We start from the raw sequence: 20,771 nt of genomic DNA on the forward strand, positions 1-20,771 counted from the left end.
GGGCTGCAGAACACAGAAACCATCCCACAAGAGCCCCGGGGAGAAAGCAGAGGAGAAGCCCCTGCTTTGAGTGGCTGGGCTGAAGGGCAGCTGTCATTGTCCAGTGCCCACCCGCGGGGCTCAGGCTTATACATCAGGCTTATACATCAGCCTTATACATCAGCCTTATACATCAGCCTTACGTCATCAAAGAAGGGCAGGAGAAATTCTGCCAGCTGCACAGCGGTGGGACTGGCCTTCTCCCTCTCCAGCTGAGCCATCACGTTTCTGAAGACCACCAGAGCCTTGATCTTGATGGCCTTATTGCCGTACTGCAGGACCCACATCAGGTCTGGCAGCATGACCGTCATTTTTCTGGCCTATATGAAGAAGAGAGTTTCCGTCTTGGGACCAGGTCGATGCCTGGAGAGCTCTCCAGGCAGCCCCCAGGCTTCGTTGCCTCAGAAACCTCATGACTAGGTACATTGGAGCAAACTCCTCATCTTGCAGGTCACTGCTGGCCAGTATCTGAAAGCAAGCCAGCAGTGAGCAGAGCTGCTCAGAGTGGCAGAGCTGCTGGGGCTCCTGGCACCGTGCAGCTCCTGGGGCACCAGGAGCTTCTTCCAGTAACTCACAGCCAAGCGAAGGATGGCGGTGTCCACCCAGTGTGTATATAAGACCCTATAGTGCCGGTCCTGCAGTTGGATGAGCAGCTCCTTCAGCACGTTCTGCAGGGTGTGGGGCACGGAGAACATCACCTCCCACAGTGCCAGGGCAGTGCTGCAAGAGAGCGCTCTGTCAGCAGGGCAGCCTGGGCCACAGCAGCGTGTCTGGCTCCGCGCTGCAGGACGCTTGGGATGCCCTGGGCAGCAGCAGAGGCTGAGCTGGTGCTCCCGTGGGGCTGGCAGGAGCGCAGTGGGGGGCTCTGGGCTGGCTTGCTCAGCTGTGGCTGCTGCGGGCCTGGCTGACCCCCAGCGCTGGAAAGCGTGGTGGGATGGAGGGTCCTGCTCCTCGGGGGTGTCCTGCAGGATCCCTTGGTGCTGGCAGCCAGAGCATCTCTGGGCCCCTCTCCCCACAGGGAACAAGCCGTCATGGCTTTTGGGGCCTGTACCTGTCTCCTGGTGGTGCGATTGTCAGCAGCGTCGACACCACCTCCCCAGGGCACTTGTCAGCCAAGGGGACAATTAGGGACTCCACACTCTGCCGGGCTGGTGCCGTGTTGATGCGCTCCAGGGTTTTATAGATGCTGCTCGTGATCTTTGGCACCTGGAGGGGACACAGGTGAGGATGGCGCTGCCACTGGAGTGCAGCCATTTCCTCAGCTGTCCTTCCCATCCCTCTCTGCCGCCTTCAGGTGGCTTCACTTTACTGGGATTTGAGAGGAAGAGATGGATGGAGGGAGGAACAAGGCCTGACAGGGCCGAAGGGCAGGACAATCCAGCCAAAGGCCACTTACATCCACCAGCCAGAAATCGCAGTTTCCCATGACCATGTCCAGCATGTTTCTGGCCACCTCCTTGTCAAAGGTGCTGGAGTCGCTCATCGCCTCGATGAACACCAGGACCATGTCTGTCCTCTCGGAAGGCTGGAGGTATTCTTCAAAGAGCTAAGGGAGGAAGGGAGGCAGCGAAGACAAGTCACACCGAGTGCCCCGGTGCTGCTGCGTAGCCGGGCAGTGCCAGCAGCCCTGCAGAGACGCCCGGCGGTGCTGCGGCAGTGCCCGCAGCAAAGCTGGCAGCAGGGGGGCAGTGACTGCATGGGAAGATGAGAAGAGAGGCCCGGGGAGAGGGGGGAGGGTTGGGGTCCTGGGCACAGGGTGCTGGTCCTGCCGTGAACCAGGGCTTGCTGGTGGCCAGCAGGGCTGGGGCTGCTGCTGGGACACTGGAGAGCAGCCCTCGCATCGTCCCTGCTCGGGGACAGCAGGAACCCTCTCAGCAGGGACATGCCAGCCCCCTGGTTGTGGAGGCCTTTGCTCACACGAGTCCCCTGCTGGTGCCACCAACAAGAGTGCCAGCAGGAGCTCTTTACCATGATGTCGGGTTTTAGCCAGTCCTCAGAGGAGCTGTCGGGATCTTCCAAGTGGGGCTGTTGTGCTTGATTCCTCCTGTCTAAACAGCGGGGAAACAGAGAGAACTCAGCAAAGCACAGCAGCTTTGTCAGCAAGCTTCCCAAAGCACCCCGAGATCTGCCCTCACAATGGCAGGGCATAAGTGGTCAAGGAGAATTCTGGAGGGCATCAGGAACAGCTTCTTGCTCCAAGCACTGGAAGCTCTAGCCAGGAGGACTCAGAGATAGACCTGCTCTTCACTGGCAGGAAAACCATGGCTATGCGTCATGGCAATCAGCTGTATGTTTGGGTCTGGGAACCACAGAACAGCGGGCTTCAGGATCCCGAAAGGAGGGAGGAAGGAGAGCAGCAGAGAACAGATCCCAGACTTTGGGAGAGCGCTCAGCTGCTGCAGCAAAATGGCAGCTGGGATGCTACGGGAAGCAGCTGGAAAGGACAAAGGAGGTGAGGAACAGGAGCAGACCCATCGGGAGATGTCTGTGTGTAGAGGGATCGAGCCCAGCACAACTTCTCTTACTGTTTTGTCCAGCCAAGAAGACAGCGAGGTGCTGCACTGCATCTCGAGCCAGAGTTCTTTCCTCTCCCCAGGAATGTTGGGAAAGGAGGAGATGCCCCAGCAGCTGTCCCAGCTCTGGGATCTGGATGTCTCTATAGCTGACAGGGCCGTGTATGTCTGTCCTAGAGCGGCACCAGGCCTGGGCGAGGGAGACAGAACAGCAGGAGGGTTGAGGGCAGGCAGATGGTGCCAGAGCCCTGAAGCCAAGCGCGTGTCCAGGGCTCCGTGGGCAGGCAGGACTGTCCAGGGCCGTGCCGCTCACAGCTCCCAAAGCAGCTGGGTGGGCAACAGCCCCGCGTGGGGAGAGCTGCAGGCTGCTCTGGGGTGCAGGGATGGGCAGACGCTCTGGCCGGAGGGTGCCTGGCTCCTTACCCCCAGTGTGGGATTCTCAGCCAACACGAAGCTCAGCCCCTCAATCCTCCCCACGGCCCTCTGCCGCACATGTTCTCTCTCGGAGCTGCTCAGAGTCAAGAGCATCTGGGGAGAGAGAAGCTGCTGGTGAGCCCTGGGAGCAGCCACCGCTCCAGCAGAAGCAGCACCGCTCAACTCCTGGGCTGGACTGGCCCGCTCCATTGAGGGTTCCCCAGGACTCGACCAAAGCCTGTAGCGAGGCTCTTGCCCTGGGGTCCCTGGCAGGCTTGGGGCACATGCCCCAGGCCAGCCCTGTGGCCAGGCAGGAAGGCAGATGCCACCCTCTGCGGCCACTGTGCTGCGGAAAAGCCTGGCGGGCAGCCCCTGGCTCCCCGGGGAGGTGGGCACCCTCCCGGCAGCGCTCTCTGCACGGCACGGGGTGGGACTGTCACCTCCAGCGTGGACACCCCATCCCCAGGGTGAGGAACAGCCCTTGCGAAGCCCAAACTTCGCACACCCAGACCTGGAAGATATTCTGCAGCAGCTCGCTGACTCTGGAGGCACGAGAGTTGAGGAGCAACGCCTGCAGCATGTTGTCCATGGACCGCATGGTCTGCAAGAACACAACGGGTTGTGGTCGTGTTTTCTGCCACCCCTCTCACTCCCAGGAGACTGATGTGAACTCCCAGCACCGAGGGACGACTCCCGCGCTGCTGCGCTGTGCCTGGGAGAGACCCAGGGGCAAATAACCTGCTCTGGGCAGAGCAACCTGCGAAACTGGACGTGGCCGGGCCCACAGGCAGGGGACGAAGGGATGAGGGTGGGACAGCAGAGCTGAGACCCTGCCCTGCCTTGGATCTCTGGTTATATCACGGCACGGGGTGGTTGGGGAGCAGACAGAGGGACCGGGGGCTCCTGTAGCTCACGCAGCACTTACTTCTAAGTAGAGGTAACGGTCCATGTCCTCCACTTCTGGTGGAAGCGAGAAGACACTGGAGAAGCAGGCTTGGAGCAGCCTTGTCTCCTTGCCCTCCAGCACCCTCTCCACTGCGCTGCAAAGAGAGAGAGCAGCCAGCCGCACGCTGGTACCTGGAGCAGCGCCTCGAGGCCTCGTGCAGGCATCCCCGGGAGGGATGGGCAGGTACCTCAGTTCGGCAATGGCACGCATGGCGATCTGCCGCAGCGCCGTGCGCAGTTGGTCCCTGGGCTCCTCTTCCAGCAGCACCTGCAGAGCACAGCCGGGATGGGACCTGCAGCTGCCAGCACCCAGCGCCGCCAGCCCCCGGCCCTGCCCAGCGCTGTCCTCACAGGGTGCCGGTGCCGGAGTCCTCGACCCCTTCCCCAGAGCCGCCGGGTATCCCCTCACCTTGATATTCTCTGCCAGCTCGTATCTCTGGCAGAAGACATCTAGGCCCCTTGGGGAGCGCTGGCGCCTGCTGGTGTCGCACAGGTCACGGATGTCCATGAGAAACCCGATCTTGTGGCTCTCCTCCTGGCAGCCAGGGAGCAGAGAGGCCAACAGGGAGCGTGAGATGGGGACACGCGGCCAGCGGCACCGCAGCATGGGGGTGCAGTGCCCATTAGAGACCTGGGAGCAGCAGCTCTGCCCAGCCAGCATCCTCCAGCACCCGCAGCAGAGCCCCTGTCAGCAGACACCGGCTCAGCCACCTTCCAAACGACCATGGTTACCTTTTCTGGGCTGCCAAGAAAGGACACAATGGAGTCCATGTATCCGCTTAGAAATGCGTTCACAGGTAACGCATCGGCATCTAATAAAGGAGGAGAGCAGGGAGGGCTGCAGAGAGGGTTTGCAGGCAGGACAGAGCAGAGGAAGGAGCTCTGCCCCATGTCCATCCCAGTGCCCGCTGCCCCGGCACAGTCTCCCCGTGCGTGTCAGGGCTGCAGGGTGCCCGGCAGACGGGCTGCGATGCTGGAGCCAGGCAGGACGGGGAAAGCGCCCAGTGCAGCGGGTGAGGAACTCGCTTCAGACGGGCAGGAAAGGTCCCCGTCCCGCAGCACGGCTGCCTCCTGCCCGCCCAGCTGCCTCTCGCTGCCCGTGCCCTGCAGCAGGAGCTGGGTCCCCTCTGCCCGCAGAGGCTGTGCTGGGGCCGGCTCCCAGCTCCGAGCAGCCCTGGGCTTCAGGCAGCATAATCCCCACCCATGGAATCCCCTGCCAGCGTGTGGGGAACCGTGACCCTGGTGTCGAGCGGGGAGCGATCGCTGGGCCCCACCCTGCCCAACAACCAGGGCCCCTCACTCACCGATCTGTGGTGGCTGCGCCACATCCAGCTGGTTGGGCTGCGGTGGAGATGTGACCTCCTGGGGAGCCCCAACCTCCTCCTGCCAGGCCACCCGGGGGCGGCTGGGGGGTCCCTCCTGCCAGGCCAGCCTAGGGCGGATGGGGGGTCTTCCTGCCATTTTTCAGTCAAAGGGAAGGACGAAAAATGGGGAAGGCGGACGCTTTGTCAAAATGCCTCGGTATTGCAGCTCTGCCAGAGGCAGCGGTGAAGGGTGTGGGATGCGCCCGTGTGCTCCTCGTCGGGGAAAGACGTGAGCTCAGGAGCCTCTTGCTCCAAGTCTGCCGGGGGCAGCTAGAGCTGGGCTGTGGATGGACTCTGTGATCTTAAGGGTCACTTCCAACCAAGAAGATTCTCTGGTTCTCTGACAGACGTGGGCTACGCTCGGGGCTCTCGCCAGCTCCGTGCTCGCACCCTGTCCTGTCACCGTCCTGTCGGACAGTGTGGGCTGGGGCTGCAGCTGCACCGATCACATGCGGGGCAGTGGGTGTCACCAAGTGAGGTCACAAAGGGCCCCACTGTGACCCTGTGCCTGGGCGGGGAGGGTCAGGAGGTCCCCTTGGGAGGCTCAGGCCAGCTCAGCCCTGGGCACATGGCTGCTAAATTTCCATCCCAGTTTCTAGAAGTTCACCACCCATTGCTCTGAGCACAGTCTTGAACAGCCTGCTGCACCGCTCCATTTCCCCAGCGGCTGGTGCATGGTGGGGATGTCACAGACACACTCAGTGCCATCTCCTTGCTCCAGGAGCATCCATCTATGGGGATGTTGCGGAAAGGAGTCCCGTTGTCTGGCTCAGTTCTCTCTGGGCTGCCAGGGGTGGCAGATGCACTCAATCCCCCAATCACCCCCGGCCAAACCCGCAGCAGTTTGGTCCAGGCTCTGGAGGAGGGAAGGGCCTGAGCCGTACCCAGGCCAAGAACTCCTGCCAGGAGACCCGCAGGGAAGCAGAAGAGCAGATGAACGCCGGGAACTTGTGGGCGTACAAGTCTCAGACACTTTTCTTACCGTGTGCAATGTGACTACGAGTCTATCACTTCATTCCATAAATACGACAGCGTGGATGAGCCACTGCGAGCTCTCCCTGCTAAATAAGTGAGCTGTGTGGCAATGGTTTTACTACTCACAGGTCAGTGGATGAGACCAATTTAAGTTTAATATTAATCATTTACCTTAAGGAGATGCACACTAAATATAATAAATTCTTCAGGGACTTAAGGTGGTATGATTTTTAATATACTCTTTGCTTCGTGTTACTTGTAAGCTGGATTTGCTGAAATTTTAAGCTGTGAAGTTCTGCTCATATCTACCAAAAGCAACTACAAACTACACTGATCACTTACAAGATAAGGCCGATATTGCACTTCGCTGAGAAGAAAGAAATTTGCGTCCAGGCAAAACAGTACCTGCAAGGTTATGGACAATAACCAATGTCTACAGCTGAACACAACAAAGCCCACCTGGAATCAGAGAAGTTTGCCACTGGAACTTTAAACAAGGACTCCAGAGCCAACGGTTATCAGGGAGAGAAGAATCCTGACCGTGTGCACCGTGACGGGTACGGCCTCACCTGAGAGTTTGTCCTCGGAGCTCCAGGACACAGAGTCCAGCGTGAACGGTTATCAGGGAGGCAAGAATCCCGACAGTTTGCTTCCTGTTCCTGCAAGACAAGTGACAACCAGTCAGTGTCCCCTCTGTGGCACCTGGACCTTCCAGAGCGGGACGGCTGGTGGGAACTGTCACCATCAGCCAAGGCTCTGTGGGAAGTCTTCTCCTGGCACAGGAGCAGCTCTGGCTGTGCCTGCTGAGCACCACGCTGCCCCATGGAGAACAGCAGCACTGGCAGTGACTCCTGGGCCATGTCCGGCTGGGCAGAGATGATCTGAGGGCAGGTTGGCAGCAGACCCTGAGGCTGTGCCGGGGGTGGCCACATCTGGCTCCTCCCAGCAGGAGTTTGGACAGTCCCTTCCCAGCTGTGAGCGCCAGGCCAAGGGCACGGGGCAGAAAGAGCCCTCACCCCCAAGGGTCCCAGCCCCACATTGGCCTCTGTCCCCAAACTACCAAATCTTCTAAATAGGCTCTGCCTCTACCTGAATTATCTTCAGTTTTAACAAAGAAAACCCAAACTAAAGTGTACTTCTGGGTGAGGATGGACCAGGTTCGGGATCAGGACCAGGGGTGCTGCAGGAGCAGGTGTCTCCCAGCACAGACAGGCCATGGGGACCTGTCGACCTCAGCACCCCTGGGCCCCAGCATGGCCCAGTTCAGCAGCCCTGGGCCCGAGGCTCAGCCCAGGGACAGCCCCACAACCAGGGTCAGAGCGGTTCCTGCTGCTGCCCCGAGGGTCACCAGCCCCAGGCAGCCCTGAGCCAGAGTGCAGGTGTCTGAGCTGGGCTGAGCTGGAAGGGGCTGCAAAACAGCTCATCGGAGGAGGCGATGGAAGAAGGTGCCGTGTGTGTGGCATCGGGGGTGAACCGACACCCTCAGTTTGGTATCTGGACCCGTGCTGGGCTTGCATATGGACTAAGCCCCAGCTCAGAGCACAAATTGCTGTTCCCAGCCCCGGCTGCCAAGCGCTGGTCCTGCTCTCTCCTCTCTGGTGCGGCCCGAGCGCACGACTGCCCTGCCTGCTCCTGCCTTGGGGCTTGGGGAGCTCGGGTCAAAAGGAAGGACAGACTGGTGTGGGTATGGGATCTCTTAAGTGTCTTGAGATTGCTTTGCTCTGTAACGTTCTCGGACTATTAACTCAATATGTGCCCAGAGAGGCAAATAAGTCCATGAACCCACTTTCCAGTTAAGGTTTCCTTCTCACAAAAACCCACACTTCCATTTTCTCATCGGCAACAGACTGAAAGATGGAAGCTGAAGCATCACATGCCTCTTGTGAAAACAGGTAACAACAGATGGTTCCATTCAGTGGATCCTTAGTTGCTTCTTGCATAGGAAAACTGTCCGTTAATTTAATCTCTGGTGTCCAGGCAGGGCCTTGCTGATGTTCCTGTGTCGCAGCAAGTGTGTGCATGTCAGGCTTTCTGCAGGTTTGTGGCTGAGTTTTCCATTTCCCCTAACAAGGACAATCTTGCTGTGTGCTCCTGAAGTCTCCCATAAGCTGGTGGTTGAGAGAAGGACGGGGAGCTCCAGTGAGCTCAGGGAGGACCAGGCAGCATCACAGGCAAAGCAGACGGGAACTCGACTGGGTGAACATTAATGGAATTTATTGACAGAAGAAACAGGAACGTCTCCCCCATCTCTGGGCGGATCACCGTGCACCCTGAAGCGATACAGGCAGGTGTAGTCCGGGTGGCCCCAGTTGCTCAGCACTTGCAGCCTGATGTAATTCACGACCCCAGGGAGCTCATTCTGCAAGGACAAGAAGAAATGAGTCGCCTTTTCCTCTCTGGCCCATGAGCACTGACAGAAGTGCCGCAGCGACGGCCTCGATCAGCAGCTTCCTTCCTGCTGCCCCGCAGGGGCTTTTGAGCTGTGGTGGTGCAGACGTTCTTATCCTGCTCTACCCCATTGGGCCACGAGAACAGCAAAGGAAGAAGCAGCGACCAGGTGCCCCAGCAAATACACTGGAAAGCTCTCACCTGCTTTGGGGCACAGGCTTCCACAGTCAGAAGACCCAGTGCTGCTGTACAATTTCACCTCAAAACTGACAGATTTTGCTCTGGGGAGACTCAAAACTGACAAATTTCACCTTAAATTTGACAATTTTTGCTCTGGGGAGACTCAAAACCAACAAATTTCACCTCAAAACTGACAGATTTTGCTCTGGGAAGACTCAAAACCAACAAATTTCTCAATGGGGTCAATGGGGTTCCCTGGTAGTCAATGGGGGTCAATGGGAGTCAATGAGGATCAATGGGGGTCAATGCGATTCAGTGGGATCAGTGGGAGTCAGTGGGGGTCAATAGCAGTGAATGGCAGCCAATGGGGACAAACGGGAGTCAATGGGAGTCAATTGGAGTCAATGGGGCTCAATGGGGATCAATGAGGAACCTTAAAACTGCCTTTAATCCCAATGGGGAGCCCCAAAATGCCTTTTATCCCAATGGGGAGCTCCAAAAAATGGCTTTTATCCCAATGGGCAGCCCCAACATGTCTCGTTGCCTTCTCTAGAAAGAAGAGCAGCAGTCCATCCATCCACCACCAGGAAGTTAAAGCAGAAGAAAGGCAGCGTGGCACAGGCTCAAGGACAGGGCTGCCTGTACCCTTTGGCAGGGAAGCCTCTCCCCATCCAGCCGCATTTCTCCTCCTCTCCTGCAGTTCTCCTCCCTCTGTGTCCCCATACCTTCAGCTGGAAGGTCTGACTGGGATTCAGCGCCGCCAGGAAAGTGAACTGTCCCAGGAACGTTCCCTGCTCCTCGTGTTCTTCCTTGAAGCCCTACAGAAAGATGGGTGGAGAAAACAAGAGCATCTGGTGCACCATGGGAGACTGAAGTTCAGCCGGTGAAGTACGGGGTTATTTCAGCTACGGAGTCCAAGGACCATGAGCACAAGGACAAGACGAGAAGCTGCAGGTGGGCAGCACGTCACACTTGCCCACTCAGCGAGTCCAGGCTGCCTGTCAGAAAAGGAGCAGATGCTCCCAGTGAGAGGGAGGTGACCTGAGGATCACAAATGCCACTGGGACTGGAAGACAAGAAGGTTTAGGACCATGTACTGTCCAGCTCCTTTTCCCTGTGGCTCCTGGAGTAGCATCTTGCCCCAGGAGATTTTTTTTTTTTTGAGTGGTACATTGAATAAAAGAGGAATACAATGGGAAGGAAGCAACTCCAAGGAGCCTGTTTGTTCTGAGACAGGAGGAAGCTTCAGGCCACCAGAATCTTTGACCCAACTTCATTGCCTGCTCAGAAATGCTCCGGAACCCTGAGCCCCCAACTCTAGAGAAATCACTTACATAGACAGCAAAGTCCTTGGGAGCTCCGGAGATGCTTTCTCCATGGAACGCTGTCCCTGAGACATGGGCCATGGTGACGGCTCTGGGAACGACTGGCATGGACAGCTTGATGAAGACGTGTCCCTGACTCCCTGGGAAGGGCCAGCAGTTGCCAGGATGATTGTCCGGCTGAAAGGACAAGAAACACTCAGCAGGGAGACACAGGAGGAGAGCAGGTCCATGCGGGACGGGGGCAGGAGAAGAAGCTTCAAGGAGCGAAGACAGGTGGGAAGGACACTCAGAGTAGCATGTGTGGTTCATTCTCCCAGCCTTTGTGTTACTACTTTTTGGTGCTCCTACCTCCAGAATCAGCTCAGGAGACCTCATGTAATCCATCACCGGCAGGGAGTACAAGAACACCTTGGCTTTGGCAGTCCGGAGGGATGGAGAAGTCTTGGAAAGAATAATGGCTGCCCCTGGAAATTCAAACACGAGCATGATCATCAGGCAGGGTCAGGAGGAATATTGCACTGTTGACTTGAAAAAGGCTTCTCAGTTGTCATCCATGTCCTACAGTGGGTTCCCCTCTGTCTTGCTGGCACGACCCCTCTAGAACACACAGCAGGGAGTCATCGAACTGTCACATTTGGCCGTGGAAATAGGCAAGAATGTGAACCAGCCTTTCTGTGCTTCCCATGGGGTCTGTCCCGTTACAGGCTCTGTCACTGGGGGCACTTTTAGGGCACGAGGTGACCCGTGACTTCTCGCCCCTTCTCTCCTACCCCTGGGCATGTTCCAATGCCCATCTTGTCAGTCTGGACAGGAGGTGCTTTGAAACTCGTTTGATTGTACAATGTCACGGCACCTGCTGATTTCAGGGCGTAATCCGGCATCGGGACCTGCATTTCTTCCAGCTTCTCCAAAGCTTGATTGATGATCTCGTGAACAGCCTGGGAACACAAAGGAGAGCGCCTGTTGGAAGGAGAAGGACCGGGGCAAGCAGCTCCCCTGCAAGGCCAGCCAAGGTGAGCGGGTACAAGGCCCGTTTCAGATGGAGGGAACGCCCACATTGCCTGGAAGCCTCCCAGGTTTGCTCTGCTCTGATTGTTGGGATCAGAAAGGGGGGGCTGCTCACTCCAGTGCTCTGAATGCTGGAGCTGTGGGACGGGGCTGTTCCTTCGGAGAGGCCCCAGGCCAGGCAGCACGGACAGACAAGCCTTCTGGGCATGAGATAGGCCTGGCTTAACTCTGGACCTCTGAGACCATTCTTTCTTTCCAGCCCTCCCTTGAGGAGGACCCGAGATCTGGGCGCAGAGGAAGGTCCGACTCAGACAGCTGGCATTCCCATCACGCTATCTCTCCCCCATAAGGACGTGTGGAGCAACAGGAAAAGGAAGCGTGGCCATGGCAGCACTTGTTCCAGCAGCACCAGCCTGTTGGCTGTGAGAGGAATGGAGTAGGATACGTGCCGGAGGGAGGATAAAACCCCTGAGCAGATCCTTCTGCCTTGTGCCCTTACCCGTCCGGTAACGCCTGGGAGCTTTGCCTGCTTCAGCCCTTCCTGCAGAGCCCGCTCAGTGACATCCTTTGCGCTCCAGCGCAGATTATAAAGCTGTTCCTGGAGGTTTCGGAGCTGGACGGGCAGGGACAGGGTTTTGCTCAGCTCTCCTAACTCTTTTGCAGTGCTCCAGGTTAAAGTGCTGAGTTGTCCCACACGGTAAGCACCTGTCAGACACAAACAAGAGCTTAGAACTTGGTCTAAGGCTGGGCTATGCCTCGGGCTGCCCGCTCCCCTTTCTGTGTCTCTCCCAAGTGCCATAGTTGTCTCTCCTCTTGTTGCCTTTGACAGTGGCCATCATGGCGTACGGGCTCCGCAATAGATGGACGTTCCCTGCCCTGGACTGTGCTCCTTGTCCTGCAGAAGATTCTCAGCCCCTGGGGCGGGAGAGCTCAGCCACGGCCTCTCCCTGGCTGAAGAGAACTGGCTCAGCCCTCCTGGGGAAGGCAACTCAGCCCTTCCTCACCCACACCCGTCCCGCTGGAGCAGGGACTGGCACAGCTCTGTGGGGACTTTCTGCTCTTGGCTGAGCTCCTCTGCTCACAGCGGGGGAAGCGGAACAGGGCAGGATGGAGCCCCGAGTACCTCCTAAAGCACCGTCCTCAGGTCGGAGATCTGCAGAGACTCACCGAAAGAGAACAGACCAAGGAGAAGCACCAGGGTTGATGCCTTGAGAGTCCTCATCTTCCTGCAGAGCAGATAAAGAAAAGGCTGGTGAAGCTGGCGGTTCCCGTGCAGATCAGCAGCAGACTGGAGAGCAGCAGCAGGGACTGCAGCCCTTGAGCCTGGCGTTCCTGCCGTGTGCATTGGCTTGGTCCTGCACCAGCTCCAGTCACTGCTGGAGGTGTCACCAGCTGCACCAGTGGGGGATTTGTCACGGCAAAGATTGTTTCCTTAGGGACAAAGGGCTCAAGGTTGACTCTGGACTAAGAGCAGGAGTTGCAAAAGGACTTGTGTCCACATTTCACATCTGTGGGGCTGGAGAGGGATTCTCTGGAAATGGAAGGACATAACAAATGCCTGTTTCTCCTGCCCAGCACCCGATGGACACTTGTGCTGCTCCTGTTCTCCACCCTCTCAAGAGAAGGTTCAGCCTGTGCCCCTACAGTCCAACAGCTGCCAGGGGGGTGTGTGTCTCCCCTCTCGCAGCGTTTCTTTAGCCGCCGGGTTATCTCCGGCCCTTCTCTTGGCAGAACGGCAGACAAATGCAGACTGGAAAGAGGGTGGGAGGGCTGAATGTCAATGCGTGCTGGCAAGCAACGGGCAACCAAGGAAGTGCCAAAGAAACCCTCTGGTGTCTGGGCCCTGCTGCCCTGAGCCTGATCTGCCAAGACACAGCACACACCGCTCTGCAGGGGGGAAATTCCTCCTGCCTCTTCCAGGAGGCTCTCAACAGGCTCACAGCGACACTCATCAGGAATAAACAATCCCTTCTGTTCTCCTAGAGAACTCCTTGCACCCCTCAAAGGATCTCGAGCCCCTTTCCTGAGGCAGAGCCCTGCTGGGGTGCTGACCAGGTCTCCCAAGGAAACCTCCTCTGTCAGGAACACAATTCAGACCCACGGCCAACAGAGGACACGCTGGTGTCCTTCTGGTCCCAGTGGAGAGGAAAACCAAGCAGGCTCAGGGACAGAACCCACCCTGCAGAGCACAACACAGGACGGAGCTGAGCTCTCACAATTACTGCGGCAGGCTGTGTCTGGGCCACCCCTGGGACTCTCTCTGTCCCATCTAAAATGGACCTGTCCCTCATTCCGCAGAGATCAAAGGCTTCTGGGCCCAGCCCTCACGTTCATGAAGAGACTGAAAGGTGGCTGCTGCCTTCCAGCAGCTCCAGACCCAGCTCTCAGGCTGCCCTCGTGTTCCTCTCCTGCCCACCCTCCACCCACCCCAGCTGATGAGGTGGAAAACACACCTGGGGAAAGGGGAGGAGGAGTTTTCAAACATACCCATTCAGACCTTGAACCTTCTCTGGTTGTCCCTTGGTACCTGCTGAGGTGCAGGTAACAAGCATCTCACTCGCTCAGCAGTGAGCCAGAAACTCTGCGATCTCGGTTCCCTCAAGATCGAGAGTGACCGAGGCGCAGGGAGACCCCTGGTCTTATACCCTGCTGTGCCGACCTCAGCGCTGATGCTGCTTTGTGACACAACGGCAGTGGCTGATGTCACAATGGAAGAGGCTGCACCTCGTTTGGAGGCAAAGTCCCACCTGACAGGAGCGGGTCTCGCAGTCCTCTCTGCAAGGGAAGGAATCCTTCACCACAGAACGACGGGAAAGGTACAGGAACACGTTACTCTCAGATAACAGACTCTGTCACCACTCTTCCTCTTGCTGACCAAAGTTCAGACGGTGTTGGAAAACAACAACAAAAAAGCAAGATGTGCTCGTCAGGGAGCACATTGTATCAGCCGTTCAACAGTAAGTCCAACTCCCGTCTGAACCTCAGAATAAGAAATGCTGGATTAAATTTCCAGGAGAAGGAAGGGCTGTGAAATGGCAAGACCAGAAAACGTTCATGAAAGCACGGACATTCAAGTCCACAGCCCTGATCACAGATCACCTGCCCGTTACCTAAGGCAGTGATGTTCTCAGCTGATCCGCAGCCACTGACGTCCGAAAAACAGCACAAAGTCTCATGTTCTTCAGTGCCAAATGTGTAGTTTGGAACTGAAACAGGGAAGAAAAGCACCTACAGTCAGTCTGGTTTCATTCGAGGCCATCAGGACAAGTTGAGTTCACATTCACCAGGAGTCACAGCAGGTCCCACCCGTCCCTGCAGACCCCAACAGCGCTCCTGTGCAGGGTCCCGAGGAGCAGTGAGCACAGAACAAGAAACCTCCCTTCCAAAGAAGCCCCCAGCTGGCTCTTGAACCAAGCTGCACAGAGCAGCAGCTGAGAACAACCTCTGCCAACAACCTTTTAAAATTCTCACTAAAATTTCCCTAATCCCTGTCAAAATTTTTACAATTTCACGCCAAAATTTCTAAAATTCCAGTTGAAATTTGTAAAATTAATGTTGAAATTTTTCAAATTCCCTTCAAAATTTTTCAATTCCCATCCAAATTGTTCATATTCCCATTGAAATTTTTCAAATTCCTCTCAAAATTTTTCAAATCCTGTTGAAACTTTTAAAATTCTCACTAAAATTTTTCAATTCCCATCCAAATTCTTCAAATTCCCTTTGAAATTTTTAAATTCTCAACAAAAATATTAAAATCCTGTTGAAACTTTTAAAATTCTCACTAAAATTTTCCTAAGCCCAGTCAAAATTTTTACAATTTCATGTCAAAATTTCTAAAATTCCAGTTGAAATTCTTAAAATTAACGTTCCAATTTTTAAAGTTCCCATCAAAATTTTTAAAATCCCCGTCAAAATTCTTCAAATTTTGGTCAAAATTTTTACAATTTAACATCAAAATTTCTAAAATTCCAGTGGAAATTTTTAAAATTAATGTTGAAAGTTTTAAAGTTTCCTTCAAAATTTTCAAAATCCCCAAAAAAATTTTTCATATTCCCCTCAAACTTTTTACAGTTTCACGTCAAAATTTCTAAAATTCGAGTTGAAATTCCTAAAATTAATGTTGAAATTTTTAAAGTTTCCTTCCTCCCAGGGCCCTGGAAGAGGCTGAGGCCTTTTCTTGGAGTCGCATCCAGCAAAAGTTCAGTTTCAATAATTCGAGAATGAAACCATCCTGACATGAAGCACAGCGCTGGCCATTCCCGACTTCCATCACCAAAAGCAAAAGGCAGACCAGCTGCTTCTTTAAGGCAGCATAGACAAAATAAAGACGCTTAGAACCACAGCAACTCTTCTGTGCAAAACCTGATCATTTGATTGCTATGGAGGAAATTCAGCCTCCCTGGGAAAAGAAGTTGGAATTTTGGGAAATGACTCACCCAAGGCCTTCTTGGAGGAACATTACGTTTGAATCCCATTTGACTATCCAAACCAGCCTTTAAAGCTTGGTGTAGGAAAGAAGAAAACAGATTGATGTCTCCGGGAGCTCTGCGGTGCGATCAGACCAACTCTCTGGGCACTACCCAGCGAGACACATGAACCTTCCCGCACGGACACAGCTCCCGAGCACGACTCCAGCCCTCCCTCATTGCTCCCTTGCATTTGTCAGCATGGCTTTTGCTGTTAATTTAGCAAGAACTCCTCCTGTTGGCAAATTACTGTTGGTTAACTACTGTCAACAAGTCCAATGGCTTCGTAGCCTACACTGGGACCCAGATTGCTCCTAGGAAGGAAGTGTCGATTTCGGAGAGAACACATAATACAGATTAAAGAGAAGTACACATTGCTGAGTCAACACCTTGAACTGGGCACCTGCAGAATTGGAACTGGGAGGCTTAGAGGAGCCAACGCAGCTGTGATTTAGGGCCCAGCAAGTCCCGTGTGTCAAAAGTGTTCCAAATCGTGCCGAGGAAACAGATGCTTCCCACAGAACGATGTGGGTATCTCTAGATGTACATAACTACCTTTCTGGCCACGGCCCCAACTGACTCGTTGCGGCACAGCCCCGCAGCACCAGAACATGTCGCCGGTCACCTCCCGCCTGAGGAGCGCAGGTTGGACAGCTGTGGCAAGTTACTTGCTTTGTTCCATGTCAGTTTTACTCCTCTGGCTTTTCGGGAAGTGAGGCTGTTTCACGTCCACTCCATCATGACGTTCCAATTTCCCTGAAAGTGCTGGCGTCACCTTCTCCCAGAGAAGGACCGCGCTGTGAGCAGGAGGAATACACCAGTCCAAGCCAGGAAAAGAAGGGCTCTGCTCCGGGGACGTGGCGGTGCTGTGCTTTGTCCTGAGCGCCCGGCCGATCGCAATACAACTCTGCCCTTCCCAGGCAGAAATTCCCTGCAGGGCAACTGGGCAGCTGGAGGCTGGGGAGAGAGATGCTGCTGCTGCCCGGTGCTGCCCCAGCCATTGCAATCAGCTCTGGGTCTGTGCAGTGCACGGGGGTGCTGGGGAAGAGGAGGATGCTGCGAAGGCTGCAGCCCGGGCCATGCAGCAGCCACAGACAGCCATGGCTGGTTTGCAATGCGCCACACAGGGATCAGCAGCTGCTGCGGCTCTTGGCTGACTGGGTTTATACCTGAGCCTCCCTCCATTTCTGGGCCCCAGAAACCCAGGGCAGAGTAACTCGCATCTGAGACGAAGCTCTGAGCAGGTGGATTTCTTGTCAAGACCAGCACTGTTTGCGGCACTTCTCCCCAGTGTCTCAGGCCTGAACGTGCTCTCGTGACGCTGGCAGCCTTGTGCATCAGAGCCTTGTGCAGAGATGGGTGATGGCTCAGATTTCCAGCAAGGGAGCGAGCAGCCGGCTCTTCCTGACTTGGAAGACCCTCAGTGGAGGAGAGGGACCACATGCGGGTTTGGAGGGTCTCGCCTGTATCAGCTCATGCAGGTGCTCCGAAACACCCCCGCAATGGGGAGGTTCCTTGTGAGACGAAGGGGATGCCGTACGGTGCAGGTCAACCAGGCCAAGTCGGCAACAGATCTCAAATGTTCCAAGTCCTGGACTGGAACTGGAGACAGGCGGGTGGGAAGGGAGCTTGAGGGGGATCCAGCCAGACTGCCGGCTTGCGGCAGCACCAGCCCAGGGCTTCCGGCAACCAAGGCCGGGACACCCCGAGGACAGCGATTTCCTGCAGCCTTCTTTGTCCCGAGGTGGAGCAGGAACAGAGGAGCACAGGGGGAAAACTTGTCATTTTTTTTTAATTGGCTTTATTGATTTTGAAAACAATCCAAGGCCGAGCAGAGGCTGGCAGCACCATGTCCTCAGGGCAGGTGAACGCCGCGGTCGCGGCTCTACTCCTCTTGCTGTGCCGCGGTGCAGCTGCAGCGGAAAGCCCTGCGCAGAGCCCGGAGCGCCCTCCTGAACCGGGAAGGCCGTCGCCGTGGAGCTGGGCCCTGCGCTGGGCAGGCGATGTCTGCGCTGGTCTCTCCCCCATGCTCTGCAGACATTGGAGAAACTGTGTTCTCTTCTTCCTCCTTTGCAGCTGGGACGAGAGGGGCTGTGCTGGCCTGTCCCTCATCCTCTCCTGCCAAATGAGCCTCAATGGCTTCAAGTCCTGCAGGTGCTGCTGCTGCCACTGGGACATCCGTGCATTGGGCCAGGTCCTGCTGTTCTACCGGTTGCTGGCCAGGTCCCTGGATCTCAGCCTCAGCCCTGCGCACGGCCTCACTGACGATGTACTCCACAATGTCTGACAGGTCCACATCGTCCTCTGTGGGGCTGTGCTGGGCAGGTGCCGGGCGCTCTGCCTCTGCTGCCGCCTCCATGTCTGTGCAGCTGGGCAAGCCAGACCCCTCCTGGGGACCTGCAGGGGCATCCTGCAGGTGCTCCTGGACCGAGGGGTTGATCCAGGTGCTGTGGATGGTGTCTCCGCCCTGGCACCCCTCTTTGCTGTTCTCATCTTGCAAGTCCACGTGCTGGGCCAGGTCCTGCTGTTCCTCCGGTTCCTGGCCAGCTGCCACGATCTGAGCCACAGCCCTGCGCACGGCCTCACTGACGATGCGCTGGGCTGTGTCCCACAGAGCCGCGTCGTCGGCTGTGGGGCCCTGTGGGGCAGGTGCCGGGCACTCTGCCTCTGCTGCTGCCTCGCTGTTGGTGCTGCGAGGCCAGCCAGACCCCTCCTGGGGACCTTTATGGTGGTCCTGCAAGCGCTCCTGGACCGAGGGGGTGACCCAGGTGCTCTGGAGGGTGTGCTGGCCCAGGCTGTGGCCGATCTGCGGGCAGGAGGAGGAGCAGGACACCTCCTTGTCAGTTGGCATCTTGGGTCTCCTCTATCAAAGAGCCGCAACGGGCACCCAGGGGAGATGCTGCCTCGTGAGAAGCTGCTGCCTCCTGAGAAGCTGCTGCTCCTGAGAAGCTGCTCTCCTGGGAGTGAGCACCCCAGGGCTCTCGCTCCTTAAATACCCCCACGGTCAGGGCGGGGACCCCCGTGTCACAACGGCCTCTGGTGATGTCGACCCCGTGTCACAATGGCCTCTGGTTATGACATCACAGAGCCCGGGCGGTTGTCATGGAGACACCCACCTCTGGGCCCGGCTGGGACTGGCTGTGCGCGGCGTGGGGCAGCCCCTGCTTGAAGGAGGAGGGAGCAGAGAATGGCGAGGGAAGCTGTCCCCAGCACACAGGACCCCGTCCCCCAGAGCTTTACTCAGATGCTGCTGCCTGCTCCGTTGCACCTGCAAGAATCCGCATTCAGAGGTTGTTTGCAGGACAAACCAAGGGCCACTCGACAGCCTCACCACGCTGATTCTTTGTTTTTGTCGTGGTTTGATCACGGGGAGACAATCAAAACCGTGGGAGAAGGTTTCCCTTCACCCTTTTTCCCCCTTCCCCCTTCAGGCCACAGTAGTCTACAGTTAATCTCCACTCCGCTAGACTTACGCACTGGCCAAATTGGGCTATTGAAAGGTGAGCGAGTCTTACTGAGCACACCCTGGCTTTCCAGTTGACGAATCAATTTCTGAATAGGAATCCAAGAGTCCCGATTGGTGAGATACTGTCGGCGAAGCACCGTTGTGGTAGCAATTGGCACCTGCTGATCATCAACCATCAGCAGTCCTACAACAGAAGGGTCATCTGAAAGACCAGGCAAATCAGACAGCTGTTCAATTCTCTCAGTGTCCACAGATGCTGTACCAAATGCCCACCTATACCCTTTTGGGTCCTTAAAATACCCTCTATTGAGGTAGTCTATGCCAAGGATGCACGGAGCATCTGGGCCAGTCACAATGGGATGCTTTTGCCAGGTTTTTCCAGTTAGGCTCATTTCAGCCTCTACAACAGTCAGCTCTTGGGATCCCACAAGTCACTCCAAAAATACTGATGAGTTGTGTCCCCTTACAGTCTGAAGGAATTATGGTGCACTGAGCAGCAGTGTCCACCAAAGCCTTGTACTCCTGGGGGTGTGTTGTACCAGGCCATCCTATCTGTACCGTCCAGTAAACTCTGTTATCCCTTTCCTCCGCCTGGCTGGAGGCAGGGCACCTCTAATCTCGGTCTTCCACGGTCACTCGCTGTGAATTAGAGGTTCCTTCACGAGCACCAGAATCTCTTTGGTAAACCGGGGCAGCCCTTTTCCTAGAAGCCTGCCCTGTTAACTCATGCACTTGTTCTTGAAGTTCCCCAGCAGGTTTACTGTGCCACTTACTCATATCTTCTCCCTGCTCACGCAGGAAGGACCACAGCGAACCTCTGCTGGTGGCCTGCCTGTGTTCTCTCTCTGGAGATTGGGAACGCCTTCTCTCTCTCTCTGGGGACTGGAAACGCTTTCTCTCTCTCTCTGGATATTGGAAATGCTTTCTCCTAATAGCTGAAGCATTGGTTCGTACAAATCGAGAGCCATGTGTGTGTTCCCTGAGTGCTTTCATTTCTATCAACAGCTTTTCAAAACAGTCAACAGTCGTTTCACTCAGTTTCTCCACCCTAGAGACATAAGCCCCTAGGGGATCAGAAAGGTTTTCCTCAAATTCCCGGAGCCGCTCAGTCATGTCATTAACACTTTGTCTACCGCCAGTTGACACGAACGTTCCTGCCAATATCTTAGCATATGGAGCTGGTGCACTCTGTGAGAATCTGCGCCACATAGACCGTGTACACTCAACTCTATCTGGATTCACCCCCTCCTGGCTATCTGGCCCAAAACAGATAATCTCTCGCACAGCTAACTCTCTCAGGAACTGGATACCTCGCTCCATAGCATTCCATTTCCTTGATGTGCATTGATAGTCATCCTTGTTACGAAATCTTGTTTTCATGGCTGTCAAGAGTCGGGTCCAGAGGGCCGTGGGGTTGGGCTCACTGGCAATTGCCCCATCAAGGGTGGAATCCCTGGACAGAGATCCCAACTGCTTGGCTTCTCCGCCCTCCAGTTCTCTTGTGTCAGCCCCGTTATCCCAGCATCGGAGCATCCGGGTTAACACATTCTCACCATCTTTACGAGTATAGTCTTTTCGCAACTCTCTCAGCTCACTTGGATAAAAAGACCGGGTAATGGTCACTTCCTCCCCTGATGATGCCCCTGGGGATGAATGCGGCCCCTTGCCATCATCTGCAGCCCGATTAG

At 55.9% G+C, this 20,771-nt stretch overlaps 1 long non-coding RNA gene across 1 annotated transcript; it reads right to left on the reverse strand.

Annotated features, from left to right (window-relative positions):
- Window positions 1-9,990: 9,990 nt before the first annotated feature.
- Window positions 9,991-12,452, reverse strand: LOC135577834 (uncharacterized). Its single transcript, XR_010469370.1, has 3 exons — window positions 12,319-12,452; window positions 10,492-11,856; window positions 9,991-10,320 (listed from the first exon to the last, which is right to left on the reverse strand). It is a non-coding gene; the product is annotated as an uncharacterized LOC135577834 (long non-coding RNA).
- Window positions 12,453-20,771: the final 8,319 nt, after the last annotated feature.

The sequence above is a fragment of the Columba livia genome, unplaced genomic scaffold, assembly GCF_036013475.1.
Source record: "Columba livia isolate bColLiv1 breed racing homer unplaced genomic scaffold, bColLiv1.pat.W.v2 Scaffold_153, whole genome shotgun sequence".
NCBI classification, from domain to species: domain Eukaryota; kingdom Metazoa; phylum Chordata; class Aves; order Columbiformes; family Columbidae; genus Columba; species Columba livia.